At 39.7% G+C, this 21988-nt stretch overlaps 1 protein-coding gene across 1 annotated transcript in view; it reads right to left on the reverse strand.

Annotated features, from left to right (window-relative positions):
- LOC125483516 (unconventional myosin-Ib-like) overlaps positions 1-21988 on the reverse strand; it is a 120873-nt gene that overhangs the window by 45249 nt on the left and 53636 nt on the right. The gene's annotated exons all lie outside the window — the stretch shown is intronic.

Raw genomic sequence — 21988 nt, forward strand, 5'->3', positions numbered from 1 at the left:
ATTCTGACAAATCCACTGAGTCTATCGATCTATTCTACAAGTTACAAAAGACAGATCTCTTTGAATATCTATCCTAATACCACCTTACAGGTCTCAGTATCAAATTTTCTTTGATTAGCTTCCTTTGAAATACTGTAGAACACATAACTAGATAAGAGGTACTATCCAAATTCAAACTACAATTGCTATTTGTTCTCAGCCGTTGGCAGACAGTTCAGAATTCAAGACTCACATTGTGCATTGATAATTGTCATGACTACACACTTGAAGAGGCAAACTGCGTAATGTTCGAAGCAGATGCACTTTACTAGGCAGCATGAGACAGCAGACCAATGAGGAAAACCATCATCTGCATTGCCAGAGGCTTGTAGGGATAGGGAAAATTGGGGATAGTTGTGTCTTCACAGAAGATGACACAAATAACTTCCCAGAAATAATAGGGAGTTTTAGGGTCTAGTAAGGAGCTGTAATTGAAGGAAATTAATAATCACTTTAAAAAATGCTGAGAAAAAGGGATAAATCCCAAAACTGGAGGAAGCTGATTAATCCACAAGACTCAATAATTTACATCACAGAGTGAGAATGAAAAGGATTTGGCCACGGACATAGTGGTTATCATCTTTCCAAATTCCGTAGCGTCCGCACAGTCCCAGCAGGTTGGAAGGTGGAAATGTAACTACACTATTTGAAAAAGGAGATTGAAAACAGTACTGCAGGAATTATAGTATTAATAAACAGTAATAGGGAAAATGCAGAAATCTATTATAAAGCATGTAATAATAGGGCACTTGCAAAAAATCAACAGGATTAGACAAAGTCAACATGGATTCACGAAAGGAAAATGATGCTTGACAACTCTACTGGAATTTTTTTTGAGGCTGTAACCAGTAGAATAGACAAGGGTGAGTCAGTGGATGTGTCAGAATAAGGGAACTGGTTATAGTCAATATTTGGAGTGAGCTGGCACAGACTTACCTGCCTGCTGAATTATACCAGTGCACAACTGCCTTTGCAGTCTGACTGCAGCAACATAAATAAGTACAAAGTAAGATCAGGTTTTACCCGGTATCACCTGCATCCAGCTTGTGCAACAGTCTGCTTTCATTCGTTACTAAATCCTGCAGAGACCAATTCAGCTATGTGAGCAAGTCAGCACATTTCTGAGTCATAGGTTCTCGCACATCATTTCCTGGAGTAAGTTAGAGTTAAACTCAAAGCAGATTCAACAGTAGGGTATACAGCCTGGGAATTTTACAATTGCCATCATTCTAACAACAGAGATAAGGCACTTAATACAAGATCATCCAACATTTAGATTTCAATCTACAAAATTGAATCGACTGAATTTTGATCTTGCAAACGTCCAGCCGTTTTGAAAATGTTACTGAGCCTAGGCATAGAGTTAAAATTGGATGCTTTAACACTGTTTATAAATGGCAAACCCTTTTTATTAATTTTGCTGAATACACAAGTTTAACAGAAGACTGATGGATCCAAGGTTTCAATATTCAGATTTTACGATCACTGAAGTAGTCATTGTCACTTCAATTCCTTTCAGTTTGTTGTTTGCTTAAAAAAAATATAATGTGCAATTGACAAAAAGGCCACAATCTGCTATTCAATGGAGAAAAGGGGAAACTACAAGCCAGTTAGCCTGATGTCAGTTGTTGATGACAGTGCTGGAATCTGTTATTAAGGAAGTCTCAATAAATCATCCACAACATTGCAACATAATCAAACAGTCAACATAGTTTCTGTAATGACTGGAACCAGGTTGACTTTGTTGACTACAAGGTCATCGATTTGGATTGTTAACCTGGGCCAATCAGGAAAGCCTTGGCTGACCAATATAACCAGGAGATTAGAACCTCCTCAGTTCAGGTGACTGACACTGACGCTGAGCTGGCTGGCCACAGGCAGTGGTACTGTGCACTAGTAAATAAAGGGTGACTCAGTGACAGGACACTGGCCTCTTGTGAAATTGAAATTGCACCACAAAGGAAAATTGTGTCTGGCAAATCTATTTTTTAAGCATGTATCAATAGAGTATAGAAAGGGGAGCCAGCGGATGTAATATCCTTGGATTTCCATTCAATGTGCTGCTGCACAAAAAAGTGATCTACAAAGGTTAGGGCTTGTCTATTTAGCGGTAATATGTGACACGGATAGAGGTTTTAAACAAGAAGCAAGGAGCAGCCAATAACAGCAATAATTTTCATGTAGTGAAGTGTAACTATTGAAGAGTTCCAAGGATCAATGCTGGACCCTCAACTATTTACAAATGATATCCATGACTTTGCTATGATCCCACCTGATGGCAACACTGGACAAGTTAAATCCCAGATAGAAACTGGGTTTGAAAGACTCAGTGTGGTTTTTACAGTTCATTGCCACGCTGGTTGGTCACTGATCATATTCACATGAGGCTGCCAACATTCTTTAACCCAAGATGGCAAGTTTATTAGCTCTGATGGTGTAAATGTCTTTTCAGTTCTGACAACCTGAAAACTTCTATATAGACTCTCACAGCTTGGGCACTTCACAAACTAAAAGCCTTCTGTTAGGGGGACTGTCCCCTTAAACTGAAAACTTGATTAATCTGCAAGAGGAGCTGTTTTCCTGAACACAACTCCTGACGCTTCTGAACTGAAATCAAAATGTAAAAGTGACTTCGGGCCTGTTTTTCCATATCTCAAACTCGGCAGTATAAACATTCCATAAATTAACACCGTAGGTACCCTGCTAGGCATTAACTAATCACATCCTCCTTGAAAATTATTTTAAGTATTGTGCATCTCTATGACTCAGTCATTTTTTTTCAAGGAAGGATCCGACTTCTTTAAAAAAAATTACCTTCACAGACCTGAAACCAAAATTCATTTGCTTCTATTTTAAAAGTCCTTAAATTCTAAAAGTGTCCTTACACATATTTATCACCGTTTAGATGAAGAGACAGAGAGCAATGTACTTAAAGTTTGCAAAAGATATAAAAGTATGTTGTTGATATGATAAGAAGTTAGATGGAAACATAAGTTGGGACGAGAACACAGGCTACAAAGAGAAACAGACGGGTAATATTCGAATAATGTAGAAAAAACTGTGCATTTATTCACTTAGGCTGTAATAATACACAATCAGATTTTTTTTTTTTTTTTTTTTTTTAAACAAAGAACCAAAGTTTATAAGTGTTGATGTTCAAAGAAACTGGAGTATACTTGTAGGAGGAACACAATGCTGGCAGCCATGCAGAATGAGGAAGACAAATGGAACATTGACCTTCATTGCAAAGGAATTGGAGTACAAGAATAAAAGTCTTGTTACTATTCCATTGGGCTTCAGTGAGACCATACTCTTGAACAATTTGTGTCGTTTTAGTCACTGCACTGGAAACAGCAGTGAACATTCACTAGATAGGATAACCCTTATCATAGGGACCTATGATGAATAGCTGTGCAAATTGTGTCTATGCCCTTTAGAATAGAGCCTAGAATAATATATTAATTGGTTATATTTAAGGCTGGGACAGATAGATTTTTGGTCTCCTAGGGAACCAAAGAATACGAGGAGAGGCTAAGAAATTGTAGCCGAAGATCAGCCATGACTGTTTTGAACAGCAGAGCAGGCTTGACAGGCCAGATGACCTTTTCTTGCTCCCTTTGTGTGTTCATGAATCCAAAAGAAGCCTTTAGCCCTGCTGGACTGGCAAATTTAGGCATCAAAACTATTACAATCCATCCCAAGTGATATTTAACCATAACCTTCACTAAGTAATGTAAACAAATTCACGAGGACAGTAACTTACTCAATAAATTTTACCACTACATTACCTACTAATGATATACTCACGGCACAAATCTTTTGCAAACTCTCTTTCCAGGCTTACATTGCCCTTGTACTGCAGCTGCCAAATCTTTTGGTCTTAGCTATTCTTTATACGTGAGTCTAGGCTTTGAGAGACTAATATTAAGGGCCGGTGGTGGTGGGGGGGAAAGAATAGAGTAGTGGTGAGGGTACCATATGTGCTGCTCAAAAAAAAAACAACGGTGTTTGGATCAAAGCAGATAAATCATTGCACTTATTTTAGCTAGCCCATATCCAAGCACAATTTCTGCACAAACTTAGAATAGGGGAGAAAATGCAACTGCTAGTGTGGCGGCTTGGGCCAGTGTATGAGTACGCTATTTAACGCTGAAGTGTAATATAGCTGAGGTTGATCTTGTTCTCACCCAAAATATACATATGTACATATTACCTTTTTAGTTATGGGTCTCTAGCATTGTTAGTAAGGCCAATATGTGTTGGACATGCCCTAATTGCCATCAGGAAGTTGGCACGAGCTGCTTCCATAGACATGCTACAGGTTCTCATGTGTTCCAGAATTTTGATGCTGAAATGCAATTAAGAGTAAGAATCCAGGCTTATTTTCTGCTTCCTCACCCAGGAACTCCGAAGGCAATGTCAGCAACTCGAAGCCACTCTGCCAAAGTATAGTCAACTTTACCTATACTTGATCTGTATGTCTCAAGAACATCTTTGTTAATAAAAATACCACCCATAGCTTAGGTTTGCAGTCTAGTTATAAACAGGCAAATACATATATGGCTCCTATACTAAACAGAGGTATTGTTTAAATTTCAATGCCACTTTAAGACATGCAAGCGCTCAGGTTTGAACTATCAAGTATTGTGTCATTATCACCATGCATCTTCAGCCCACAACAGGCAAAACATCTACCAGATCTAGTCACCTTTTGTAAAAAAAAACACTTGCTGGTAAAGAGGAAGATAACCAGTGTCACATGGAATCCACCTCCAACATGCAAGGTATTGTTGGTTGTTACATCACCACCTTTGGAATGATGCCCTTTAAGAGTTCGACATGGAAAGTAGGCAAGTACTTGAATACATGACCACAGGCTCCATGTATTGTTACACTCTAACACAGGCAGCATCTGGAGATTACTTTTCACTATGTATCATAATTTAGGTATCAATAAACTCTCTAGAGATCGTCAAGTAAACAAAATCCACCTAATGCTTTTGTATTTCATTTAGATAACACAAGTATATTATTACATGGTGTATAGTTGGGACTTTTCTTTTAAAAGTAAAAAAGACGACAGAAACCGGTCTTACAGGTTTAAAGGGAAGCAATGGAAAACAAGATGTAAAATCCAGAAGTTCACAAAATGCAAAAAAGAAAAAAAATGATTTCTTCACAAATTGAATATCTCAGATGGTCAGGTCCATACAGACAGCCAGCTGATATACACCCATCCTTTCCTCTTATGCCCCAAATTTCCCAACACCTTACGTCAATATTGGAAGAATACATTGGTGCTGGACAGAATACAACGTAGATTTACAAGTAGGCTACCTGGAGTACAGAGGTAATATTATGATGGGAGATTATAATTTAGGCCTATTTCCTCTAGAATCTAGAAGGTTAAGGGGTGATGTAATTGAAGTCTTCAAAATATTAACAGAAAAGACAGGGTAAATAAAGTTAAACTATTTCAACTGTTTGAGGATTCTACAACTAGGTATAGTCAGAATTAAGGCCAGACCATTCAGGAGACGGGTTAGGAAGTACTGCCACACAGAATGTGTGGTAGATATTTGGATCTGTCTTCCACAAGTGGATGCTGGATCAGTTGTTAATTTTAAATCTGAAATGGATCATTTTTTTGTTAAGCAAATGCTTTAAAGGGATATGGAGTTAAACCACAGATCAGCCATGATCTTATTGAATAGTGGAACAGTCTAGAGAGGTTGAATAGCCTACCCCTGTTCCTATGTGCCTATCTAAGGGCTATTTCAAATCTGAATGGACTTCCAGAGTCAGCTTCATACTGAATAAAAAAGGAATGCCTAAATTCAAATACGATGTGGAGGTGCTGGTGTTGGACTGGGGTGGACAAGGTCAGAAGTCACACGACACCAGGTCATAGTCCAACAGGTTTATTTGAAATCACAAGCTTGTGGAGTGCTGCCCCTTCATCAGGTGGAGTGAGAAGCAGCACACAGGCACAGAATTTATATACAGAGAGATCAAAAAATAATACAAATAGTGCGAATGAAGTGTCAACAGGCACAATAATAAGTCTCTGCAAATGATCAAAATTGTCAGATGGTGTGAGAAAAGTGTCAACAGTTGACTAGCAAGTGAAGGGATGACCTATAATCCAACTAAATGAGACAGGGAGATAATTACAAAAAATTTAAAAATAAGATGGTGCTCGAGACAAACCAAATAACTGGAATAACACAATAGGTATAAGAATCACATGCTGAGAGTCTAACAAGTAACAAGTAATCCAAAACTGTACAAACTAATTAAGGTAGAGCAATCATAATAAGTTATCAAGGTGATGATGCAAGGCAGATTTTACAGATATAGAAGAGTATGGTGGGGTCACATGTAGTGCAACATGAACCCAAGATCACAGTTCAGGTCATCTTCAAGGGTATGGAACGTGATTATCAGTTTCTGCTTGGCAATCCTGCATTGTTGCGTATCTCAAAGTCCGTCTTGGAGGACTTTACCTGAAAATCGGAGGCTGAATGTCCTTGACCTCTAAAGCGTTCCCAGACTGGGAGGGAACATCCCTGTCTGGTGATTGTTATGCAGTGTCCATTCATCCATTGTCTCACCAATATACCATGCCTCGAAGCATCCTTATCTGCAGCGTACGAGGTAGACAACGCTGGCCGAATCTCAGGAGTATCTGCCGTGTACGTGGTGGATGGTGTTCCAATGTTTGATGATAGTGGCCATGTCGATGATCTGACATGTCGTGCAGAGGTTGCCATGGCAGGATTGTGTGGTGTTGTGGTCAATGTTGTCCTGAAGGCTGGGTAGTTTGCTTCTAACAATGGTCTGTTTAAAGTTTGGTGGTTGTTTGAAAGCGAGAATTGGAAGCATAGGGATGATCCTGGCAAGATGTTTATCATCATCGATGACATGTTGAAGGCTGTGAAGAACATGGCGTAGTTTCTCCGCTCCAGGGAAGTACTGGATGACAAAGGGTACTTTATCGGTCGTGTCATGTGTCTGTCTTCTGAGGAGGTTGTTGCAGTTTTTGCTGTGGGACATCAGAACTAGCAATCGATGAGTTGAGCAGCGTATCCCATTCTTATGAGGGTGCTTTTCAGCATCTTTAGGTGTCTGTCACATTCCTCCTTGTCTGAGCAGGTCCTGTTTACACACAGGGCTTGTCCATTGGGGATGGCTTCTTTAACATATATCTACCTATAAATTCTGTGCCTGTGTGCTTCTCTTCACGTCAACAGATGAAGGAGCAGCGCTCCAAAAGCCTGTGATCTCAAATAAATTTGTTGGACTATAATCTGATGTGAGATTTCTAAATTCAAACAGGGAAAGTAAAGCATGCCACATTCAGGAAGTGCAGAGCCAACAGAACAGGCCTAAAATAAGTCTAGAGTCAAAAACAGAAAAGGAATGTTAAGTTCAGCACTGAAAGAACAGAAGGATAGATATCAAAACCTCAGAATGAACTAGAAAGCCATAGCTCTTCAGTGCAAGTTCAACCTTTTTAAAGAATAGGTGCAGCTATACTTCATCAACCTGCAGTTGCAGTTGTAGAATAGGTAATGTGAAAATACCCAAGCAGTTGATAACTCAGGGATTCCACAGAGTCAATACCTCAAGCTCATCAGACAGGTCTTGCAACAAAAGTGCTAGATGATCAGCAACATGAAAGAGTAAACTTTAGAATTCATGGTTTAGAATTGATGTCTTACAAGTGAAAGTCACGAGAATTAATACATCAATTTGTCAGGAGATGCTGTAATAAAGGCAACCAACGTGAATTTTAAGAGGATGAACTGTCAGAGTGGATAATGAAGATGGCAATTGCCTCAACACCCATCAAAACATTCCAAAAAAGACCTCTTGGGCAAAAAAGGTCAGAGCTTTGATTCACTTTTAAAAGATGGCAGAAGAAATGGAGCCATTGAAGCCACCTACTAGCATCTGCAGGTATTAGATGCAAACAAACAGTCTTGACACTGTAGCCAGGACACAAATGATAGTACGCTGTGTTGCAAAGTATAGTCAATCACACATTACAAAGACTACAAAGATAAGTGCAACAGCAAGGCAAGATAACACTCCAGAGACCTACATAAGTATAACAAAATTAGCAAAGTTCACAGTACTGAGTTCTCACTGATCTGAATGAACTCCCCAGAGTGGAACAATTTCCAACCAGAAGATAAATATCTTTCCACATTGTGAATGGATCACATCATAGGGATGAAGTCAAGCAACTAGAAGCTTTTGCTATAATCAACGATTTGTCCAAAAAAAAACTGGCAAACACACTCTTTAAACCAAGGCTGACATAGGAGCTAGTGCCAATATCCTACCAGACAGAATTCTTAAGGACTCGGATCAATGGAATTCAATAGTACAACTGAAAAATAAAAATCACTAAACAAACTGAATACAATGTGTCACTAATCCCTTGAATTAATACATTGTGTTGATACATTGTGTTGATACATTGTATTGGTATCAGTATTGCATGCTTATAGTGGAGGATTCTGCGATGCCATTAAATGTCAAGGGGCAATGGTTAGATTCTCTATTATTGGAGATGGTCATTGCCTGGGACTTGTGTGGCATGAATCTTACTTGTCACTTATCAGGCCAAACCTGGATATTGTCCAGATCTTGCTGGATTTGGACATGGACTGCTTCAACATCAGAGGAATCACAAGTGGTGCTGAACATGTTCAATCAAACTTCAGTGAACAACCCCTTTCTGACCTTATGATGGAGGTAAGGTCATTTGATGAAGCAGCTGAAGTCACTACTCTGAGACATTCCTTCAGAGATGTTCTGGAGCCATGATAGCAGACCTCCGGCAACGAGAGCAATGTTTCTTTGTGCTAAGTATGACTGGAAAGCATGCAATAAAAGAAAAACCTTGTTTAGGATACATTGCTCCTTTACACTAATGGTGCATATTCAGCACATCATATGATATACACTTAACTCCCTCTCAATCATCCAGACACATGGCACAGTCTTGACTGTAGGCTGTATTGACTCAGTGACCATGCAGACAGGTTGCTTCAACTAGATGGTCACCCACAATCACAAATAGAGACACATTCACTTCAAGATTCAACACACCAGTTCTCTGCTTCTCTCTCCAAACATCTGCATCATTGAACCTTAAGCAACTCCTGGAATAGCATGGAGATTTCCTCAATATCAAAAAGGAGCACTTTTACCCACATGGCCCACTGTGCCCTTCTGGGCAGTTGCTTCCCTTCTTAGCCATACTTCTTTAGTGCTACCCTCTAAATATTGCTGCCTGATTGAGTTTGGTGAGACCATAAGACATATGAGAAGCAGACCATTCAGCCCATTGAGTCTCCTACCCCATTCAATCAGGTCATGCCTGATCTGGTAATCCTTAACTGCACTTTCCTGCTTTTTCATTATAACCATCGATTCCCTTACCCAGATTTTTTTTTAAAATCTCCATCAGCCTTGAATATATTCAACTGTCCAGACTCAATAACACTCTGTTGGGAACAGTTCCACAGATTCACCACCCTTGGAGAAGAAATTCCACCTCATCTCTGTTGTAAATGTGTGATTTCTCAACCCGAGATCACACCCCACGCTCCTAGGCTCTCCCACAAAGGGAAATAACCTTTCCGCAACTACCATGTCAAGTCTTCTAAGAAACTTGTATGATTCAATAAGGTTGCCTCTAGTTCTTCTATAGTCCAAAAACAGAGTACAGGATGTTCTCTGCTCAACCAGTCCTCCTAAGCTAGTCCCTCCACATGTGGCATCAGCCTCGTAAACCTTCTCTGGACTGCCTCCAATGCCGGCGCATCTTTCCTCAGATTCCAGGCCAAAAACTGTTCACAGTATTCCAGCTGTGGTCTGACTAGTACCTTGTACAGTTTTAGCAAAACCTCATTACTTGTATATTTCATTCCATTCCCTTTGAAAAAAGGGCCAACATTCCATTTGCCTTCCCTATTCCATGCTGAACTTGGATGCCAGCTTTTTGTAATTCGTGGATAAGGACTCCTAAATCCTTCTGTGCTATGGTACCTCTGAGCTAAATACAGTGCGTTAAAAGGCCAATTTTGAGATTTAAGTAAATGTACAGCCTGCGGTATTGTCTCAAATATAGGCAATACTTCCAAATTCACAGCATATACTACAGAAATATCAGTTAAGTGCCATTAAATAATAAATAAAAAATGATGCCTTTAAATTCAGCTCAACAAATGTCCGTTATTGTAAACGGCAATGGACTTTTTTTTTAAAAAAAAAAATCACTGGTGGTTGCAGGTCTTTTCTTTCGTGCATTGAATTTTTGTACGCCGTGATCATGACCATTAAGGCAAACATTCATGAACCAGTATTGAGATAGGAATTCTAGGGCTGCTATTTGTTTTAATATTAACACAGAATGCAGAGACTACATTCCAGATCTTCTTGTAATCTCCAGTAGTGTGTTTAACTCCTGAAACAGCTCAGTAGGTCAGGACTGAAAGGTCTGCCCAACAATCCCATGACATTTCTTGAGAATATTTGAATGAATTCAGTTAATTCTCTTCAATACTGCCTTTTCCAAATGTGTGTTGTTGGTTATATTAATGTCTTTTCATTTCTCCATCTTTTCCTAAATACACTGATTTTACTGGATTCCATGGGGGACCTTCATCTTCTATTACTTTACCTAAGCTTTCATCCTACACATTTTGACTCAAAACAATGAGTGTCCCGTCCACATGCTCACGTCTACCCAGTTCACCACCACTTTTTCCAAGGTAACTACAGATTGACAACAAATTCTGGCCTAGCTATCAATGCTCACATCCCATTAACAAAATAAGAGAAAGACACTTAGCCAAGATTTAATCCACTCAAAAAATGAACGCAACTAAGCCTGTACACACTCAGCTTCATGCTGCCTAGTTCTATTTGCACATTTTAATATTTAGTCACTAAGCTATTGAGACAACACTCCAATGTAAATCTGTACTATTTGTCATTATACATGTCAGATAAGATGGCTATTTTAGTATCAGGATAAGCCATGGATGTGAAATGCTTTAGAATCTGAACCGACTATCAACAAACTGATATGAACCAAATACATTTCAGATCAACAATTAAAATAATTAACTGAACTGTGTGCTTATTTAACTATTGTATGCTGAATGTACAGAGGTGGCCCATATCATCACTTTCTTTCTACTCAAATATTTTCTATCAATTTCTGATATAGGCCGCTTTGGTACTTTTAAACTAATGGCTGTGTAATTCTGAGACGATCTGGTTCACAACAGTGAACATACATTTCAAGGATTTGCGATAGGATTAAATGTGTCACAGCATCTCAATGAGAGATCGAATACGGAGATTCCAATGGCATATTGAAGATTGTCCCTATAATATCGAAACAATTTCTTATGTAAACTTTAGTTCAAGTTATCAAATACCATGAATAAACAAATTAGAATTCCAAACAGGAAAACCGCCAAACATTTACTCAATGTCAATGCATCTTTTCAATTATTTTCCAAAAATGAACAGAATTTACCGGAGGGTAAAGGTCAATGGACAGATCAGGCTCCATCTGTGCTGCAATAGATGTTTGGTTCTAAAAAAGGTCTAACGTTGAAGGATTCATTATGCTCCACTCAATCTGCCTATTCCTAAATACTTGGCGACAGAGAACATCTCTGGATCTTGAAGCAGACAGACCTAGTGTTTGGATTTTCTCATAGATGTTGTTACTTAAACTATCAAGCCAATTGTAACCTGTACCCAACTGCTTTGCTGCAATGAACTACTTGTTGTTGATCTAAAAGCTATGCCTTTTCGGTTTTGTGGTTTTAGAATTGTTTTGAAATGCTTCAAACTCATTTCAATCGACAAGTGTTCTGCAACTCTTGCTGCATGTTTTGAAGCAGGTAACTGGGCACTTATGGCAAGCACCATTTAAATAGCCCCAAGCAGCTACTGAATTTAAATTGCAGGCAAACTGGAGCCGAGGATTTCTGTATTTGGATGGGGCTTTGGTTGGCAACAGATAGTCAATAGGTCTATTGACTAATGACCAATTATCAACTACAAAGGCCTTTTGCAGACCAACAACTGCGTGATTAGTTCTCAGGTAACTGTACAGCTTGGGGCCTGGGAACACAATACAGAGAGAAGTGATCAGATCTCCACCAACTCAGGGGCTGTCTCTCTGCTCTTTGCAGTCAAACCCACCTTAAAGCTGAACAGAACCAGTTTATCCCTCTGTCAGCAGTGGCTGTAATCTGTGACTTTTAATTGGTAAGTCAGAAACTTTTTCAGAGGCAACCAGCTGTCATGTGCCTTGTGCAAGCCAGTGGAAGCATTCAGAAAAGGAAGGCAGAGGAGAAACCTCAGGAGAAGGGTCCTGACCCAAAAGGCCAACTTTCCTACTCCTCTGATACGGCCTGACCTGCTGTGTTCCTCCAGCTCTACACAGTGTTAAATCAGAGGAGAAATCTTCTGCTCACCAAGAACCAACTTGACAACTTGAACAAAGATTATTGAACTATTCTCCCAGTCCATGTCTGTGTGTGAAAGGAGGAGTTTATAAAGGAATTAGTGTATTAATTTTTTAGTGTTACATGCTGACAATTTAAAATGGTTTCCTTGTAGCTGGAGCCTAATTACTTGTAATAAATAGTAATTCCTTTCAAGTACAAAAACCTAGTCCATGCCTTCCATCAACCTGAGCCTGAAAATCAAGTAAATTGGGGAATTTTGAGTGTTTTTTGTTTAGTCTCTTTTATGACTACACTGGGAATAGCAGGGCTCATTTTCCAGCACAATACTCCAGTGAGTCATGAGATTCAAGTTAAGACTCGTTTGACTACCTAGTTGCTTTCCTCTATCAGATGAAGCAAGGCCTGGAGATTCCAATCTAAAATGAGGATCGATGCGGCAAACCTACCTTATAGTGACTGCTAGCTCATACAATGCGATGCCAACAATAGGCATCCCAAGATTCAGTTTACCTGTGCCATTACTAGATGTTGTGCCATTTTTTAAAAAGGACTTTGCCAAGTCAGTCCTATGTGAGATCAGCCTCACCCATCAACACCAATGTTATTTGAAGTCTTCACTCAGAGGTTGACATCACAGTGTAGACCTATGGTAAACACTAATGTATTGACAGGAGTGCTGCAAGTATTTGAAACAGCAGGATCAACAAAACAATTTTAACAATGACAATAGAATTTGCCTTGAACTACCTAAAAAATAGTTATTGCAACCCATCTACAGGATTATGTACAGAGGGCCAAACTTCGACAATAGCAAGAATATTGACAAAATATTGTATTCACAAAATCTCGAATCAATTTTTTTCTCATTTCAAGCTTCAAGTTTCAATAGTGGGAACGTCATGGCAGATGGTGAAATTTGAATTCGATAATAAGAAGAGTGGAATACAAGGATAGCCTAATGGCAACTGCATAACACTGTTTGTTATTGTAAAAACACAAATGGTTCACTCATGTCTCTTAGGAAGGAAGATCTGCTACCCTTACCTGGTCTGGCCTACATGTGACTCCAGAGTCACAGCAGCATGGCTGACTCTTAATTGCAGTCTGAGTATTAAGGATTGGAAATAAATGCTGGCTTAGCAAGTGAAGCCCACATTCCATTAATGAATAATAAAACAAAACTATTGCTGGGTATTTTTATTTCCATTCAAAAAAACCTCTATACAAGATAACGCATGGCCTTTCCAATTAGCTATTCTCATTTTGCCAACTCCTACATAACGCATATTGAGATTTTGCACCACGTTACAATGCGGGTCTTTACAAGATTATGATGCTTTAAAATGTTTCTTTAACCACAAGGCAAAACAGAATTTCCTGGACACAAGGCACAGTGACCATATTGACACAGCCCAGAGACAGACTCACGTATTCCGAAACTGACACCTGGCAAAGATCAAGAGGCAGATTTCACAACCTGGCACATTGTGAAACAGAGATGCAGAGACATCAAAAGAGAAAGATAGGCAGGCTGAGAAGAGCTAATAGAAAAAAAGATGATCTTTGTGAAAGCAATTAAGCAGGATTCTGGAGAAAGCCAGGTCTCTTCTTGAGGAGAAAGGATTTTCAGTGATTTAAGCAATGAAAGGTCACTAAAGTGGGCCTTGTTGATGGAACTCAGTCTGGGGATAGTCAGAAAGTGAAGTGGCAGATCTTTTCAAGGATATTAAAATCTCAACCAAGTATACCAGAGAGAAGGAAGCCTGCAGGAAACTTGAAATTAGCTCGTACGTGAAGATGGCCACCTGCACATGTCACCGGACCCATTTGTACATCTGTTATTGCTGACAATGTTCCAAAGCTAAAATGCGCAGTCGACATTGCTATGTATTGCATGTGATAACATCACCATTTGTGCATCAAGGAGGCTGAATTTCCACATGTCGAGGGGAGTCTGGGTCTGAGAATCCAGGATTCGAAGGATGGAGCAGGGGCAGAGTCAATAAAATAGGGCCAGCCTTTCAGCAGTGCAGCTGGAAAGCTCTACATGGTGGATCAGAAAGTGATGGCAAATCTGGGCTGATTTTGGTCTTGTGTGTGAGATTTGAGTGAGTGGGACTGGGGAGGTGGGGATGGAGAACAGGTGAAGTGTCAACGTTGCCAATAATCCACCCCTCCACCACCCCCACCACCATGACTACTCAGCAGCTTGCCGCTTTACTGAACACCTGCAGGCTGACCACATTGACTGTCCCTCCAGTTGGAAAGTGGCAGTGTCTGTCGTTTGACAGTGACATAGCACTGTCAGGTGGAATTTCTGTCCCTGTGCAATCCAGGAGTCACCTACGGGTTACATTAATATGACTCCCAGCCTCATCTTTAATGATAAAGCATATTGTGGTTGCAAGTAGCTGTAATGATTTAATCTGAAAATATTTTCTTTTTACTTTCATGTTAGTTGCCTGTTGGGTAATGTTCAGTCTACATTGATTCTAACCTGCTTGTTATGTTTATATTAACACCAGTCACGGGGAAATTTCTCTCTTTCTTACAAGGTACGAGTTGTCAATGAGGGTCCTACCAACTGGTATTTTTCTATATATTTTAAAACTTTATACAACAACAAAATTAAAATAGGTGTAATTATGTTTCCACTTAGGATGGCTGATGGACTGCAAACTATTGAGGAAAAATACTTTAATCTAGCAGATGAGAAGTACATCAGAAATTTATGTACTGTCACAGCTATAAATCTTCAGTAGGGTATTATAATCTTAAAAAGGTAATAATTTAACAACCAGACCCGGATATAACCTTTCATTTGTCAACAGCACAGTCGCTAGTGTGCTCTTATGAGAGGCAGTCTCCTAATTGCTCTCCACATCAAATGACCAAGGACAGCAGGCAGTCCCTAAACATATGGTTGACCCACCAACAGAGATAGGTGGTATTGCTGCTGCTGCTGCTATAGGAGGAGGAGGAATCCCCTGAAGTTTTAAACTTGTGTCTCAACAACAACCACACTACATTGTTGGTAGAAAACTTTTACCAACAGCTTGGCTTGTAGCCACAGGTAAGAACTACGCAATACTTCTTCAACCCCAAACCCTCTCCCTAAATCCACCCTTGCCCCAATAGGGAAATGGGAGAGAGAGCTAAATAAATTCTTGTGTGTTCCCTGCTTTGCTGCTCACAAGTCACCCAGGCTCCAACCTCTTTCCTGTAATGGGCCATGAAATATGTAGACTGCTGTCCACTACTGCTTTCAGCCCATCGCCAGCAGGTTCTGCTGTATAATTTTATGACAAATATGTAAATAGCTAACATACGTCATGATGAAAGTCATGTCTCCTCAGGGAGGATGGTTCCAAGTGGAGCATGAGACATATCTAGTCTTGTACATAGTTCTACCACAGTTAATGAATATTCAAGTGTTCTCTGCAGTCCAGCAGTCTCTGTTAAACACATTCTGGGGCCATTTACACTGACAGAAACAGGAACATGCAGGCCACTGACTGATCCTTCCAATTCAAAATTTCCCTTCAGGGAGATCCCACCCATTGTATTCATGCAAACCCATTACATAAACGAGAACAAATTAGTGTCATGCAAGTGATTTATTGGGCATTACAGGGTACAAATTTACGAATTGCATTAAAACATGCATCATTGTTAATAACGTATGCAATTAATATTGCTGAATGTTGGCAAGTCCTTGATATAAATTTTCAATTGTGTATTAATGATTTAATCAACATTATTAAAAGCAGATATCATACCGAAAACAGTTCAAAAGGAACAGGGGATTGAAAGCTGAGGTTCTATTTGCAAAGGGAGGGACTTTTTTTTTAAAAACAAGCTTGTAATTTTGAATTGGGTTCTTTAATTTGGTCAGCATTGGTTGTGTTGGAAAGAAATGTTTAAAATCAGAGGCAAAAATTTTCCTATTGACCAAAAACGATCTCAGCAGTTTTGATACTAATCTGGAACACTGTGGTGTCTACATTCAAGAACACTAGCCTTAGGTCCTACAGCCTGAAATCATGTTTCCTATGATTATGGGCACTCTTCAAATTGTAAATTAATACTGTATCCATTTTAGTCGGCATGACTCATGATATTTTTGTCATCCAAAGAAGCCTGACCATGAATTAAATTGAAACCCAGTACCAGTTCTGTTGACTTATGACTTAAAGCCTATAATCTCCTCAAAAGCATAACAAAGAAAGCAGCAAAGATTTCTTCTGGGACAGAGATGGGGACATTCAGGGATAGCTATACGATATACAAAAAATAAGGGAAATTAGCACATTAATTGTATCAATTAGATATGTTTAATCAGAGCACAGCGAGTACAATATCCTATTTCTGCCCTCTGAAGTGTTTACACTGAGGCTGAGCATTATTAGTGTTTGCATAGGGACGGAGCTTCAAAGATCACTTCAAAAACATTCTCAAGTTAATGGAAAATTGGAGCTTGCCAATGAATATTACTACACACAATAACTCCAGTGGCTCCTCCTTTGGTTAATTAGGGTTCAACTGGGCCAAAATTAGCGTGATTAGCAACTTCAAATCCTGCTATGCCTCTCTGACTAACTAGGAGCGAACACAATAGCATGCATTCTCCTCCACTGGTGTGTTTCGAGTTATACAGGAGGTTCACCCTGTCAACATTAAGATCCATCTGATATGTCCAGACTGGAGAGAACACTTCATAAAGATGTATTTTCCTTAGGATGATGGGGAGGTGATGGCCTAGTGGTATTATAGCTGGACTGTTAATCCAGAAACCCAGATAACGTTCTGGGGACATGGGTTCAAATCCTGCCACAGCAGATAGTGGAATTTGAATTCAATTAAAAAATATCTGGAATTAAGAATCTAATGATGACCATAAATCCATTGTTGATTGTTGGAAAATCCCACTGGTTCGCTTAAGCCCTTTAGGGAAGGAAGCTGCCATCCTTACCTGGTCTGGCCTACACGTGACTCCAGGCCCACAGCACTGTGTTTGACTCTTAACTACCCGCTGGGCAATTAGGGATGGGCAACAAATGCTACCTGGTCAGCAATGCAATCATCTCGTCAATGAATTAAAATAACTAAGTCAGCACCAGTAAGCCCATTGAGAAATATTTAAACTTTGGCAAAAGGTCACCAACCTTTGGGGAAGCGATGGCCTAGTGGTATTATCACTGGAGTATTAATCCAGAGACCCATGTAATGTTCTGGGAACCTTGGTTTGAATCCTGCTATGACAGATGGTGCAATTTGAATTCAATTTTAAAAAAAATCTGGAATTAAGAGTATAATGATGACCATGAGTCCATTGTCAATTGTCAGGAAAACCCATCTGGTTCACCTTATGTCCTTTAGGAAAGGAAACTGCCATCCTTACCTGGTCTGGCTTACATGTGATTCGAGACCCACAGCAATGTGGTGGACTCTGAACTACCTTATGGGCAATTAGGGATAGGCAATAAAAGCTGCCTGGCCAGCAATACCCTCATCCCGTGAACGAATAAAAAGAAAAATCAACCTGATACATTAACTCAATTTCTATCTCCAGAGCTGGGTCTTTGAACCCACAAAGGAGTCAGTATTCAGGTTCAACATTTAGTTAAGAAGACAAATATAATGTTGACCTTTATTGCAAATGAATGGAGGATTAAAATAAGTGCATAATGAAGCTGCTTTGGGCATTGGTGAGACCGCATCTGTAGTACTGTGCAGTTTCGGTCTCCTTTAAGTAGTTATCTAATTGCAGTGGAAACAGTTCGGGGACATTCATGAGCCGATTTCTGAGATGAAGGGGTCATGAGGAAAGCTTGAGCAGGTTGGTCCCCTACTCACTGGCATCTAGAAGAAAGATGATTTTATTGAAACATTTATAATTCTGAGGGGGCTTAACAGGATGGATGCTCTTTGGTTGCTTCCTTTTATGGGGGGGACGGGGGGGAAGCTAGAACTAAGGGGCATAGTTTATAGATAGGGGTCTCCCACTGAACAGAAGGGGAATTTTTTTCTCCTGAAATATCATTATAGTTTGGAATTCTCTTCCACAGAGGGGGGCTGAGTTGGACCAAATTTCTAAGTGACAGAAAAGAAAAAGCTGTTGAGATCACATTTGGATCAGCCATGATCTTACTGAATAGCAGAGCAGACTCAATGGGCCAAATGGTCAACTTCTGCTTCTATCCTTTGTGGTAAATGTGGGAATGTTGGAAAGAAAATAAATCTATTAACATTTTTAATTGCATTAAATACATATTTTTCACTGCACTTCCTTCAGCACCACCAGGAAAATGTGGAAAAAAAAACTAACAATTAGATAAAGAGCACTGCAAGATTTCATCAGAACCATTAAGCCACTTATTACAATTGACATTGTAGGTGCTGCTTGGAATAGCTGACAGATTTGAAAAAACATAGGATAATTGATAGCTGGCAGAGAACAAGAGTGCAATTCAAATCCAATAACATTAGAAACTGTGTCAGCAAAGCTGAAAATTATCAACAGTGCTGTCAGAATTACAACTGCCTTAAACTCACTGAAAGATACTTACAACCTGCAGCAACGAGCAAACTTGGAATTAACTTCTTCTCAGCAAAATGTTTAAGCATCATTGTTTAAATAGGGATCCAACTCCCCTCAATCCAGCTTGTGCTGTTTTCTTGAACTCAGACCTTCACACAAGTAGCACATAACCTGTTAAGAATACGGTCAATATACCATGACATGTGGGCTCAGTTGTGAATTGGGAAGCAAATGCACAGCTCAAATTTTCACAATGGCCTTGTCAGTTCACCAGGCACGCTAATATATTTGAATTTATTTTATTTATTCTCCCACAGGAATATTGGCAAACCTATTAAAACAACACAGGCGCCTTCTCTTAAAATGTGATTTTCATATGCTTCCTGTTAAATGGCAGAGTATGATAGACTGTATTCAAGCACAGAACTTGCATGTTATTTTCCAGCATCCATCACTTCAGCGAAACATCAAAGCAGCAGTCACAAATCAGGACAAGATTAATGTGCAGTTCAACATGTTAGTCAGCTTGGGGATGGTTAAAGATGCAGAAAATGTTGGCATCCATGTTTACTTTCACACCCTAGACCCAACAAGACAATGGCAATATATCACATAAATAACTTCAGACAGAATTCTGGCAAAATTGTTACGATTAACCATGAGACAAGGCAGCATACCTTTCAGTCCAAACATATCACAAATCACTAGGGTAATAACGTTCACTCATATATGTGGAAGGAAATCTGTAATGTTTGTATAGTAATGCTACTGGAACCAAAGTTGCCTGGTGATCCTTAACCAAAGTTTTGAAATTTTCAGAGAAAATATTTCACTAGCCTTAAAATAAGGGATGTGCATAACACTGATTTAAAATAAATGTCTGGTTGGGGACATTGTTCAATAGGCCCCCAAAACAGGTGTGGGATGATGTATGAGTAGCTCACACCAGTCACAGGCAGAACAACTTGATGCTGCCTGTATGCAACCAGCACTAAACCACGACAGTTAAGTGGCAGTGTGCCTAATCAGAGTGCCTGTACGCATGTGAAACTATATCATTTTAAGCCAACCTGCCCTTGCAAAAGCAATGGAGTCAGACAGCACCAGAGGTCAAGACAACGGTCAGGCGTCAAGGACCTGAATTTAATGTGACCCCAAATTTAACAACCTGACATATGATCCAGGTCAGCATGCATACAATCACGTGCCATATTCCACCAACTGCACCACTTGCCTCAGATATCCCACACCCCCAACATTCACCCAACACCAATCTCCATCAATTGTGACTCATGCCTAACATTCGTTGTTTCAACCCCGTCCATGCACTTAGCACTGTGGAGGGTCTTACAGACACATCTCAGAGGTTGCACAACTGCCACAACAGTCACATCACCCAGAAAGATCACACAACATCCACTGACACACATCCCTTTCTCTTGCAACACATGTTGGCATGTATGCACAAACTAACGAACGAAGCCATGGTGAGTCGTGGGCAGAAATCAAAGATGATAGCATTGTCATAATTAAGCCTCCTTCTCACATCTCACCTTCTGATTTAGAAGCTGCAGGTGGGGACTGTTGTCGAACAGAGAGACCTGGGAGTGCAGGTACATACTACTTTGAAAGTGGCATTACAGGTAGATAGGAAGGCAGCATTTGGCATGCTTGGCTTCCATCAGTCAGAAAATTAAGTACAGGAGCTGGGACGTCATGTCAGGGCTCAGATGCCAAACCCCATGGTGAGACACATTTGGAGTACCATGTACAAGTCTGGTTGCCCTGCTATAGAAAGAATGTTATTAAACTGGAAAGTCAGCAAAAAGGATTTACAAGGATTTTACTGTGACTAGAGGGTTTGAGTTATAAAGAGAGGCTGAATAGGCTGAGACTTTACTCCCCTGAGCAATGGAGGAGACTGATGGGTGACCTTATAGAGGTTTATGAAATCATGGGCATGGATAAGATGAATTTCCAAGGTTTTTTTTTTCGCTACGGTAGGGGAGTTCAAAGCTAGAGAGCATAGGGTTAAGGTGAGAGAGGAAGGATTTAGAAGACACTGGAGGGCAAGTTTTTCCACACAGGGTGGTGCATTTATGGAATGAGCTTCCAGAGGAAGTGGTGAAGGTGTGTACAATTACAACATTTAAAAGATTTTTGGGCAGGTACATGGATAGGAGCAGTTTAGAGGGGTATGGGCCAAATGCAGGAAAATAGGACTAGTTCAGTTTAGGAAACCTGCTTGGTAAGGACCAGTTGGGCCAAAGGGTTTGTTTCCATGCTGTATGATTATGACTCTAGGACATTGAGAGTTAGCTTTTGAGAAATTCGGTAATTTGAAGATTTTTCTATACTTGGAGAGATTTGGACAGATTTGTTTAACAAAGTCACAAATATTTCATCAGTTATTTTCCTGAAGGAAATTAATATATATTTGACAAGAAATGCTCAGGGTTATGTTGCAAAGGAAAGATTTATAATTTGTAGTGAGTATTTATAATCTTAAATGTACTGACAGAAACAGATCCAGTGGTAGCTTGTCAAAGATAATTGGGTATCTACTTTAAAAGATAATGAATCCAGAGCTATAAGCAACAAACAGGGAAATACAACTATTTGAATAAATATTTCAAAGACTCAGCACAGACAAAATGGGCCAACTGGCCACCTAGCCACCTATGTTTACACTTCTAAAGTATGGGGTCCCTATGAGGAGCTCTATGTAGAGTTAACTAAAATTGCTTAATAGTCACATTAGTTATAATGCAGGGCAGACAGTTTACAGGAATCATAATGAGAGAGAGGAGACTTGGTGATTTTACTGTGATTGCATTGTACCTAATAAAGAGATGAGATCCTGTGAGCAGGCAGGGAAAAGTGGCAGACCTAGTTG

Source organism: Rhincodon typus, chromosome 7, assembly GCF_021869965.1.
Source record: "Rhincodon typus isolate 14 chromosome 7, sRhiTyp1.1, whole genome shotgun sequence".
Lineage (NCBI taxonomy): Eukaryota > Metazoa > Chordata > Chondrichthyes > Orectolobiformes > Rhincodontidae > Rhincodon > Rhincodon typus.